At 43.6% G+C, this 12756-nt stretch overlaps 1 protein-coding gene across 1 annotated transcript in view; it reads left to right on the top strand.

Moving 5' to 3' along the window:
- The first annotated feature begins 9673 nt into the window (after positions 1–9673).
- The window catches only part of LOC138160778 (zinc finger protein 665-like), an 86416-nt gene continuing 83333 nt past the window's right edge, over positions 9674–12756 (top strand). Inside the window, exon 1 of the mRNA XM_069087516.1 lies at positions 9674–9795. The gene's annotated coding sequence lies outside the window, so the exon portion shown is untranslated. The remainder of the gene's footprint in view (positions 9796–12756) is intronic.

Raw genomic sequence — 12756 nt, 5'->3', positions numbered from 1 at the left:
ATAAAGATTATGGAACCCTTCTCAAAATGATCTTAAATTCATAAAATATATAGAATTTCATAGGAAACCAATTACATTGAAATAGTTATTTAAAAAATTTTAAATTCACAGACCCCAGGTTAAGACCCTTGGTGGTGAAGATGGTGGGTTGTTTTGTTTTAATTCTGTAGAAAGCATAATCTTATAATCTAGCTTTCTAGCAGTGAAGGGAGATTTCTGGGGCAGCACCAAATTTGAGTGTGCCCCATGGGTAATTCCAATTTCAAGTGTTCTTGAGTTCTGGTTACAAACACTATATATTCTAGAGAAAGATTTATTGATGCTTACTTTCCTTGGGAAAGGGAATAAAAATAATCAAAGTGCTTCCTTTGTTGCACTCTAACTGAGGGACAGAACCACTGAGGATTTCAACTGAACTAGCACCTAGAGGAGCCAATTAGTTTCCAACAATAACCAGTGAAGAGATTAGTGGCCCTGAAACATTCAAGGCATGAGTTGCTTTTCCTCAAACATGCCTCAGCCCTACCTCTATGCATGAGCCCTGACTACATGTGTCCCATATCTGTGTGTCTTTCTATTTCTGACCTCTTAAATATGTCTACTCTTCCTGTTACTGGATATCTCTGCTGGAGGATACACCTTGGGTTTGGGGGAAAGATTCTTTGTTGTTACTTTTCTTTTTATAGCATTTTAGTGAATATCTTTGCTTTGAGCTATTTATTTCTCACTAGCTTAATAGTATAAGGTAAACTTAACAGCAGGGAACTTCTGTGCTATAAGAGTGCAGACCCACAAAGTACTTTGATCATCCCATCTGGAAAGTATGAACTGAATGGTAGCAGGCCACTGTGATGCTTTCCTTCCAGCTATGTCTGTGATTCTATGATAAAAGTATCTAAACTTCTGCCTTCTGTGGAAGGATTTGGGGCCAAATAAGAAAGCAGAAATCAAACAGGTGACTTGGGGAGGAATTATGAAGGAAGTCAGGGGTCAAATTTTAGGACACATTTGGAGAAATTGAGGAAAATTTGAAGAAAAATTGCCAGGTACACATTCTAATCCAAGTTCTACTTCTAAATTTAAAATGGAACAGGGTCAAGGACAATTAAGAAGATTATAAAAGGATTAAAGAGGTTTAAGAAGTAGAATCAAAAGAGTAAACTTGAGAGCAAAAGTATTTGGAAAGATAGATAAGGCAAGGTAAATTTTAAAAAGGTAAACTGAACAATTGGAAGGTACCAATATAGAGTGTGTTGGTGGGTGGGAAAATTGTTGAAATAGATATGAGGTTGGTAGAAGGCTGAAGGGGAAAGTTGTTGTGGCCCCAGAATTCATAAGACTAAGGAAAGGAATGTGAATGGGGTTGTCACGGTAAGAGAGGATAATTGACTGCTTTTAACCAGGTATTTAGAATTAAAGTTTAAACAAGTAATTTTGAAAAACCCCAAAACATGGCTGTAAATCTCAACCAGTATAGAAAGCCTACTTCCTACAGGAACAAATGAACTGGGAAGAAAGAGAGGCAACTCTTCAGGATATTGGAGTTGAAGAGAAAGGGAAGGAAAAGGAGAGGTATAAAATTAGAGCTTAAAAAACTAAGACTTACTAAAGCCTAGGGAGTTTGATCATCTGCAGAGACAGAAGCCTGTCCTAGGAATGATAGATGGAGCCACAGAAGATAGCGAGAGATCATTCAGTAAAAATCAGAAGAGATGAGTAGTAATTGATTCTGTGTTCAGGGGGTATTAAGACAGCTATTTGTTTGCTTATTAAATGGAGGACAGTTTTCTTTCCAGAGCATATATCTAAGATATAAGAACCTCCCAAGACGTTTTGAAACATGACACCTACATGCTTCTGGTGATTCATGTAGGGATAAATGATAGTGCCTGAAGGAACATAAAAAATATTGCCAATGATTATGACTTCTTACACAAAAAGCTGGAGACTAGGATAAAAAAAGTCCATAATAAAACCCATTAGATTAAACGTCTATGCAGTAATGCCAAGAATTTAAACAAACAAAAAAAAACAAAAGTAACTGGAGGTCCTAACACAAGAAGACAAGTTTGACCTATGTATCACTAAGACTTGGTGGGATAAAACCCATTAGTGGACTATTCATTGGTATTACCTTCTTCAAAATAAATGGGTAAAAGTAATGGGGTGGCATAACATTATATATTAAGGTATTCTTGTGAAGAAATCCAAGAATAAAAAAGACAAAGCATGACAGTGTTTGGATAAAAATCAATGGAAGAAAAAATAAATGGGGTAGTAATGATTTCATTATGCCAGACATCTGAGTAGCTCTGCCAAAAACAGAGTACTTAATAACGTTTTGCCTTACTACCTTGATCATTAAGTCATCTAAATGTGAAAGAACCAATAAGGGGGAAATTTTTTTATCTGATTCTAACGGAGTAACCAGTTATGATGGGAACCCTGAGCAGAAACAACCACTCTACTTTAGAATTTGTGATAGAAGAAAGGAAATCCAGGGAATTTGATGTGTACATTAAATTTTGGGAAAACTGATTTCAAAAGATCGAGAAATGATAGGACATAATGTACTAAAATTCTACATGGGAAAAGAAGAGCCAAGATGGCAGAGTGAGAAGAAACATTAGAACCTAGCTTGCCCCTCTGCCTTTTGACAAAGATCTAGACAATGCACTAGACCGAATTCTGATCAAGAAAAGTTCACAGTGAGTCATATTTTTCCAGTGCAGGGTAGCTTAGGGAGATGGGGAGAGAGGTCCATAGACACTGGAGAAGGGTTCTGAGACAGGAGCACGTGTACCAGTGGCAAGTATTCCTGTACCCAAGGACAGAGAGGGCTGAGAAAGAGCACCAGGATTGGAAGCACCAGGGCAGAAAGTGAGCCCAGAAGATCCCCGAGTAAGCACTGGGTACATAAATGGATGCCATCCAGTTTCAGGTCACAGATCCATGGGAGAGAGGAACAGTCTTGAGTCATGGGCCTTAGCTGTGTACTGAGCAAAGAACTCATTCAAGGAAGCAAATGGTAGCTGTGTGGCTCTGACCCCAGGAGTACAGCATCCCAGACCACAGGGAGCTAGCAGTTTACTTGCTCTGAGCCTGCAGGGCCTCCAAGTGGCTTAATCAAGCAGCAATCTACTGAAACAACCGAAAACAAGCCAATAGGCCCAAATATGGTCAGGAACTTGTAGAACTCAGGCCAGCAAGGGAGTGAAGAGCCCTCCCCCCCAGATTACTCCACTTTAGAGATAATAAAAACTTGAATGCAATAAAAGAATATGAAGGCATAAGCTAAGGCCAGACAATCCCCCAGAAATGAGAAGAACCCAGTACTAACAAAGTCCAGAGTATAAAAAGAATAAAAACTTATACATACACACACACACACACACACACACATATATATATATATATGCACATATGTGTATATGTATATTTTGCAAGCAAAGCCTCAAAGGAAAATATTGTAGTCTGGACATAATTCCAACAGAAACTCCTTGAAGAGTTAAAGAAGGTTAAAAAAAAAGTTTTTTTAACCAAATGAGAGTGGTAAGAATAGAAAAAGAGGCAAGGTCTGGAAAAGATAGGAAAAGAGAGTTAACAGCTTAGGAAAAAGTACAAAATCTCCCTGAAGAAAATAACTCCGTGAAAATCATAATTGACCAAATAGAAGTTGTCAACTAGACCAGAACTGACCTCTAACTTGAGAATGGCCAGAACCGAACAAAGCATGTCAGAGGCAGGTGTATCAAGAATTAAACAGAAGTTTAATTTCAGAGGGAGGAAATTGCTCACAAGTGGAAGATGTCTGTCCATCCCCATGCTTCCCCTGCCCCCTTCTGCCCCCTACTGTGCTCCAGAAGGGGGCAAAGGCAGGTCATATATACATAAAAAACCACAAGTAGGCTGGACCACAACACAATCATTCTTAGCAGTTCCCAGACAGGCTCTTGTATGGACAATGAAGGCATTCCTGGGTCCTGTGGCAACAGTTCTCATATCTCATATCTTATCCAACAAATCTTAAGGGTCTCTGAGACTTGGCATTATTCAGTGGGGTACAGAACCAGAGTTAGTGTGGCAGGAACAGGAGTGCACTACCTGGTTTGGTTCACTTGGCTGTTATAAAAAACAGGGATTGTGAGCATGTGATGGATGACTTTAGGTAGCAGCACATTGGCTCTCAAGTCCCTGGGAAACAGGGGACATAAATCCCTTGGTGAACACCTGGTGTTGATCAAAGCAATACACTTTTCCAGGAAGTAAGATCATCCAGAGTGCAAAGGATTGTTGTTATGCCAAGCTCAGGTCACAACCTGCTCACTGGGCCTTAGTTCTGGGATACAGGGGTGTAAATAGCTGCAAATAGCTTGACAAAGTGAATGACTTCCATTAGATATCGGAAATAATTAAATCAAAAGACAGAGGAACAAACAGAAGAAAATATTAACTATCACACAGGAAAAACAATTCACTTGGAAAACAGAGGGGACATAATTTAAGAATCATTGAACTACCTGAAAGCCATAAACAAAAAAAGCCTACACTTTTTTTGGGTTGGAAATGGGTTGGAGAGTGAACCAAATTTGAACCACATTCTCTCTCAAGAAAACAAAACTTCCTGGATATATTGGATCAGAGGGCAGAGTAGAAATTGAAAGAATCTACCAGTCACCTGAAATAAACTCCAACATGAAATCCTTCAGGAATATTTTAGCCAAAATCCAGAGCTCCCAATTCAAGGAAAAAATATTACAAGTGGTCAGAAAGAATTCAAGCGTCAACAAGACACAGTCAGGATCACACAAGATTTAGCAGCCACCACTATGAAAAAGCAGAGACCTTTGGATGTGATACTCCAGAAGGCAAAGGATCTAGGCTTACAAGCAAGAACAACCTACCCAACAAAACTGAATATAATCCTATAACAGAAGAAAATGTATCTTTAATAAAGCAGAAGACTTTTAAGCATTCCTGATTAAAAGACCAAAGCTAAGTAGAAAATTTGGCATACAAAAATAGCAGTCAAGAAGTGCATAGAAAGGTAAACAAGTGTAAAATCAGAAGGTACAAAACAAGGTTAAACTGTTTACATTTTTATATGGGAACATGATACATGTATCACCCAGAACTTTATCATCACCAAGAGTCACTGAGGGAGACTAATTTGAGGGTTAATTTGGTATGATTCTATTGTGTTTGGATGATAGCAAAAGAAAAATGGTAGGAGTAAGGAAGATGGAAAAGAGATGGGGGAAGGAAGAGGAAGAATGGGGAGAATTACCTCACATAATTGGGGTGTACAAAAAGAAGTTTATACAACAAAGAAGAGATGGGTTGGTGAGTGAACCAATTTTGAACCTCCTTCTCATCTAAACTGGTTAAAAGGAAGGATATGCATGTGTGCATACAAATACACACACACACAGCTGGGTACAGAAATATATCTTACCCAACAAGGAAATAGGAAAAGGACTATGGGAAAGGGGAGGGATAGAATCAGAGGAAGGGTAGATGAAGGGAAGCATTAGTTGGAAGCAAAACAGACAAAGAGGGGGCTGGAAACAAAAGGATAAATATAAAGTAATAGGATGGAGGGGAAAACACAGTCATAATAATGGTAAATGTAAATAGGATGAACTTACCCATAGAATAGGATAACAGAATGGATTAGAAACCAAAATCCAATAATATATTGTTTATAAGAAATACACATGGTAGTGTTAGCCCCAGAGTCAGGAGGACCCGAGTTCGGTTCCGGCCTCAGACACTTAACACCCACACAAAAATACTAGCCGTGTAACCTTGGGCAAGTTACTTAACCCCAATTGCCCTCCAAAAAAACAAAAAAAAAGAAATACACATGGTACAGGAAGATACATACAAAGTTAAAATAAGGGACTAGAGCAGGATTTTTATGCTTCAGCTGAAGTAAAAAAAGGCAGAGGTTGAAATTATGATATCTAACAACAAAGAAGCAAAAATAGAATTAAAAAGGATAAATGGGTAAACTATATTTTGCTAAAAGGCAAAATGAAGTAACATCAGCACTAAACATATGCACTAAATGGTATAACATCTAAATTCTTAAAGTAAAAGTTAAATGAATTATATGAGGAAATAGACAATGAAACTATTATAATGGGGGCACCTCAATTTATCCCTCTCAGATATCAATAAATAGAACGAGTCTTCCCATTCCATGGAGTTGTTAAAGCAGTTGGATAACCATTTCTCAGGTATGTTACAGTGGGAATCCTTATGTAAAAAGGTTACACAAGATGCCAACTATGGTCCCTTCTAGTTCCTACATTTTATGATTCTGCATGGGAAATACACCTCATAGAATAGCTCGTCTTGTGCAGATAGTCACTCAACAGGCATTTATTAAATACCTACCCTATGCCAGACACTGTGCAAAGGGGAAACAAAGACAGGCTAAGGACAATTCTTTCTCTCATTGAGGAGGAATGAAGAAAGGAAACAGGCATTTATTAAATGCCTGCTATGTTCCAGCTGCTGTGCTAAGCACTTTTACAAATATCTCATTTGATCCTCACAAGAACCCTAGACAGTAGGTGCTATTACTGTTTCCTCCAGTTCAGGAAACTGAAGCAGGCAGAGGTTGAGACTTGTCCAGCATCCCACAGCTTAGTTCTGAGGTTGGATTTGCATCAGGGTGTTTTCCTGACTCTAGGCCCAGCCCTCTATCTACTGTGCCAGTCAGTGACCTCTAAGGAGCTAATTTCAGAGACAACATGCAAATAACTGTATACAAACAAGATACATACAGGACAAATTAGAGGTAATCTCAGAGGGAATGCACAGCATTAAGGGGGAATCAGGAAAGAAGACTTCAGGTAGAAAATGGGATTTTAGATGAGACTTCAAGGAGATAACTGGTGGCATTGTAGATAGAACACTGAGTGTGGAATCAAGAAAGACCCGAGTTCAAATCTAGCCTCAGAACCTACCCCATAGGACTAATAGACTACATTGAAAGATACAATGTCCAAGACTGGGGAGGTGACAGTCCTGTTATACTCTGGCCCAGTTGGAACACATCTGGAGTTCTGGGTTTGGTTCTGGTTCACACTGAACAAAGGCCACTGAGAAGTTGTTCAAGATGAAGATGATGGGGCCAGGATAGAGAGGGCACTAGAGATTATACCCTGTAAAAATCAACTAAAGGAAACGGAGACATTGAGCCTGAAGAAGACATATGGCTTATCACAGCTGTCTTTATGTATTCAACATATGTATGTGCCATGTAGAAGAGGAGTTTGATTGCTTTTGCACTGAGCTAGAAGGAGGACACAGGTGCTAAAGGTGAAGCTGTAACACTACTTATACTGAGAAGTGGCATTTATTTAAACCATGATTCACATTAAATCTCAAAGTTATGTGTTAAAATGAATTATATAAAATCATAGAATGATAGGATTTTGGAACAGAAACAGACTTTGGAGACCCTGTGGACTCATCTCATTTTACTGATGGGCAAACTGAGGCCAAGATCAGAGAGTGACTTGGGGAATCTGTGAGGTAGCTCGTGGCAGAGACAGAAGTAATACACTGTCTTCCTGTTACTCACCACTGTGTCTGTAGCCTCAGTGTGCAGCCTGTTGATCCCATTCTTTTTTTCTTGCTTCCAGATAACACTGTCAGTGTATTCACTAACTGTATCTCATAGGCGTATAGCACTTCATCTGTGTATCTCTTCTCTCTCCTTCCTATATGCTGACCATCCCCTTTTCTAGTCACACATCTTTTTACATTATATAGTATTTCCATCCTTGATTTTATGTAATATGTATGTATACACACATACATATATGTATTTTTCTTGTTCTAACTAAGCTAACATTATTATTTCTCTACATGTCAAATCCACCTTAAAGGCCCAAGCAATGACAATATAAAATGGATATCAGAAGAATACTGTCTTAAGGGATCTTAAAATACTCTTTTAAAGAACTCAGGTGAGTATTCAATACGTGATGTTCAAGGAGATCCAGCACCTATGGTGTGAGGGCTGCTCATCCACCGTTGGTGTCCATCTCCACTCAACTTTTACCTGTGGCTCCAAGAAACAGTAGTGTGGGCAGCAGCCACACCCAGGTAAACCATCTCACCGGCAACCAACAAGCCTCAAACCTTTTGGTGAGTCAGGGCAATGTCTGCCCCAAGCACCTTAAGACTTTACTTTGTGGAATGAGCAAATGAGAACTACTTGTTCCAAGGGCCCTGAAGGTGACTGAAGTCGGCACTGTGGAGCACTTAGAGCTTGGTCAGGCATCAAAGATGCCAAGGTCATCCACTGCATCCTGGGCTATCACCAGTCATCCTGATTTTTCTCCTGCCACTGGACTTTGATGACTCAGGAAGAGAGAGTGAGACTGACAACTTTGTGCAACTCTGCCTCACTTAAATCCAATTCACTCAAAAGTCAAGACATCACCCCATGATGTTCTTGGTCCTCTTCGAAAAATGAAGTATTAACATGTCCCACAAGATATTTGCCTGGCACTTAGTAAGCACTATATAAATGCTGGTTTCTGCCTTCCCTCTCTCTCTCCCAAGGACACTGGGCCGCAGAGAGGAGGTCAGCATTCCCAGCAAGGGGGATAGTCAGTTAAGACTCCTGGAGTCAAGGCGTGTCGTATTTGAGGAAGGGCAAAACGACCAGTGGGACTGGATCACAGATACACCAGGGGCAGGGTGCAAAGCATAAACAGTCTTAGAAAGGGAGGAGGGGAGCAGGTTATGAAAGGCTTTGAATTGCAGATTTATATTTGGCTATTTCAAAGCTTGTACTTGATCCAGAAGGGGATAAGGAGTCACTGGAGTTTACTGGGAAGAGAGAGAGAAGGAGGAGGGAGGGAGAGAGACAGAGACAGAGATGGTTGGATCGGAGCCTCGGGAAGCCCCTGGATAACCCTGGGGAGGGCGGCGAAAGCGGCTGGAGTTAGGGGAGTGAGAAGAAAAGCCGTGGACGCGTCCCTCCGTACCTCACCCACAAAAGGCCGGACAGACACTAGGCACTGACTGACAGCAGCCGCGGGTGGGCGGACAGGAGCTGCCCGTGGGGAAGCAGCCGGTACAAAGGGGAAGGGGAAGAACAGTGAGATGGGGCCCATCGGGGTAACCTGGCGCCCGGAGGGGCCCGCGCACACCGCGGGGTGTCCACCTGCTCCCGGGTGCAGGAGGGAAGAGCGAGCTCCCGGGAGGGCTGGGGGAGGGCCGGCGAGGAGGAGGCCGTCATGAGAGGGAGTGGGGTCCAGCCAGGCGGGTCATCGTTAGGCTGAGAACTAGCCCGGAGAGCTGCCCCGCGGCCAGGGGTCAACGGGCTGGGGACAGTTGGGCGGGCTCCCCTCGGAGGTGGTGGGGGCCGATGCCGCGGGCGGAGAGGGTCGCCGGAGGGGGCAGAGGCCACCGTGGGGCACGTCAGGCCGGTGGCGTCCCGGGGGCTGGGCCCCGTATCGGCCGCCCCGGCCGCTGCTTGGGGAGGACCAAAGGTCACGCCTCAGGGCGGCGGGGGAAGGGGAGGCCTGCGGCGAGCCGGAACGCGGGGAGTCGGGCCCAGAGCTAGGGGCGGGGCGTACGAGGGGGAGCCGGCGCTGGAGCCAGCGCCATTTCCCAGGGTCCTACGGGCCGCTCGTTTTCCGCTGGATTCTGGGAGTCGTAGTTCGGGGCTCCCCCTGCGCCGGCGCAGTACCAGGCGCTTGGGGCGTTCAGCCCATCTTTTTCTTGTTTCTTTTCTTTTTTTGTGCAGTGACTCCGGGGCAGAAGGTGAGTGTGAGCAAGTGTGAGCGTGAGCGCGCGTGTGAACTGGAGTGTGAGCGAGGGGGCGTGCCTCCGCCCCTCCCCGCCCTCAGGTCTGACCTCCCCCCACCCCCTCAGGCCTTGCATCCCCGAGGACAAAGACCAGCTGCCCACGTGTCTGGCCGAGCCCCCGGGCGGAGGAGGAGCCCGGCCTTGGTCCCTCTAGGCCTCAGTTTCCTCCTCTGTCAAACAAAGCCCTGGGAGCCTCCAGGGCCTCGGCGCCCCCTCCCCCCCCTCCCCCCCCCCCGTCCCTAGGGAGGGCACCGGGCGGGGGCGGGGCCTGCAGGGGCGGAGCGGGACCTCCGGGTCCGAGAGGAGCTGACCAAGGGAGGTGGCTGGGTGGGGGGAAGAGGCTCTGGGTGTAAGAGCTGGAACCCGCCCCCCCTCCCGGCAGGGCAGAGTCTGGTGATGGGGGGCAAAAGGGAGGGAGAGCGTATAACCCCCCCATTCCCCAAAGGGCAGGGTCGGGATATGGAAGGGATCAGCAGGGAGAGAGAGTAAGCATCCCCCCTCCCCCATGGGTCAGGGTCTGGGGATAGAGGGGGGCAAAAGGAAGGAAAAGTAGGACCCCCCACCATGGGCAGGGTCTGGTGATGGGGGAGGCCCAAGGGTTAGAGAGAATGTACCACTCCTCCCCCTTAAGGCCCTTTCAGGGAGAGAGCATCAAGGGAGAAGGGGTCCTGGGGCCCCCAGGTTCTCCAGGGGGCAGACTAAGGCAAAGTCTGGGAATGGGGATGGCGCTTCAGGGTGAGAGCTAGAAAAGTCAAGAGTAGAGGGGGGGGGGGGGAGGGTGAGGAGCTCATTGGCCCCAGTACTGCCCCTTCTCGTTGCTGCCATTTTCCCTCTCTGGGTGTTCGGGACACTCCTCTGTCCTGGCTCCCTTCATCCTGCTTCTCAGCCTCTTGTGCACCCTCACCGATGCATTATCCACATCGTGGACCCTAACTAAGGGTGACCGGACCCCCTTCCCTCTGTACACCTTCTGTCTTCCCCAGATTCAGTTATCTTTATGCAGACTCACAGATGCTTACAGCCCTAATCTCTCTTCTGAGCCCATCAGTGCATCACCAACTGTCTGTATCACCTGTGCCTGGAATCTGAAACTCCACATAGGCAAATCACAACCCACCAGCCTTTACCCCCAAACTCACCCCTCTTCCATACTCCCCTATTACTAATTGTCAAGGGCATCTAGTCCTTCCACTCTCCCAGGTTTGCAACCTCGGTGTCATTCTGGACCCCTCACTCTCACTTACCCAACATGTTCAGTCATTGCTTCATCTTGTCATTTACATCTCCACAATGTATCTTCCTTCCTCCGCATTGACACAGCTTAAGCCCTCAACACCCTTCCCCTGGAGTAGAGCAATAGCCCCCTTTTGGATATCTCGGCATCTCACACCTTTCCAGTCCTTCTCCACACAACTGCAGATTGATTTTCCTACAATTTACTTCTGATCTTGTTACCCCTGTTTCATTGGTCCCCTCTCTTTTCTTTTTCAACATTATTATCACTACCCTTAACAACATTGCAGAACAAAACAAAACCCTTGTAACAAATAAGCATAATCAATCAAAACAGATGCATTCAATGACTGTCCGAAGATGTGTCATCTCTGCATCTTAAGTCCATTGCTTCTCTGTCTAGAGATGGGTAATATGCTTCATCATAAGTCCTTCGAAAATATAGTTGGTTACTACTTACATGAGAATTTTAAGTGTTTCAAAGTTATTTTTCTTTATAATATTGTTTTCATTATATAAATTGTGCTCCCAATTTTGTTACTTCATTCTTCAACATTAGTCATTTCTCAAGATGCAGTCATATACCATTACATTCGTATATCACTACTTGTTCAGTCATTGCTTAACTGAGGTACCCCGTGGTTTCTAGTTTTTCCCTTCCCTCCTCTCCCCTCCCCTCTCCTTCTCCTTTCTTTTCTTCTCTACCCCTGCCCTTCCCATCTCCTCTTTGTAAACATTTAACTTTGTGTTGCTTTTGAATATTCTCTCCCCATGTTATTGTTTACCCCCTCGTCCCCATCTGTTTCCGTTGAGTTTGATGTATTTCTGCACCAAATTTTGTGTTAAATGTTTTCAGCTCTCTCTTAGCCATTGCAGATAAGATCAAAGTTCATCAGATGCTCCCTCCCCTTACCCTGTCTTCCATGTATTTCTCCCATACTTTGCTTCTCCAGCACTTCAGCTATAAGTAATAGTAAATTACAACCCCTTCTTCTTGCTTTCTATACTAGTATATACCTATTAATCACTTCTCTTTTCCTTCTTAAAACCCTCTAAACACAACCAGGCTACCCCCACCCCAAGATCTCTGATTTTCTTTTTTAACTCCCTCATTGCCTGTTAAAGGCACTAGAATTCTGAAGTTGGTTTCTCCTCCCCCATTACAATGTTAGCATTATACCATCATATAGCTCCTCTCAATTCCTCAAATAAATTTACCTTTTTAGGTTTCTTTGATCTCATGGGTTTGTATTTCAAAGTATTCTATTCAGGTCTGGTTATTTCAACAAAAATATTTGAAAGTCCTCTATTCCATTAGAGATCTATTTTTTCCTTTTAGGATTCTATTCAATTTTGCAGAGTAAGTTATTCTTGGTTGTAAGTCTACAGGCTCTTTTGTTTTTTTAAATATTATGTTTTTTAGCAGAAGCTGTTAGGTCTTACATGATCCTGACTGATTTACTAAACCTTGAACTGCTTCTGGATCTTTTCAGCATTTTGTTTTTCATTTTATGTGGGAACTCGGTATTTTGGTTGACATTTCTGGCACTTTTCCTTTTGTAGTTTCTTTCAGAAGGTACTTGGTGTGTTCTTTCTATCTTCACTTTGCCCTCTGATTCTGATAGATCTGAGCAATTTTCATTTATGGTTTCTTGAAATCTAAGCTTTTATTGTTGTTGTTTT

This window comes from Petaurus breviceps, unplaced genomic scaffold, assembly GCF_028583685.1.
Source record: "Petaurus breviceps papuanus isolate PSGF00001 unplaced genomic scaffold, PetGlider_PUasm1.0 182, whole genome shotgun sequence".
Classification (NCBI taxonomy): Eukaryota; Metazoa; Chordata; class Mammalia; order Diprotodontia; family Petauridae; genus Petaurus; species Petaurus breviceps.
Note: the sequence above shows the minus strand (reverse complement) of the source record. Positions and strands in the feature narration are given on the sequence as shown.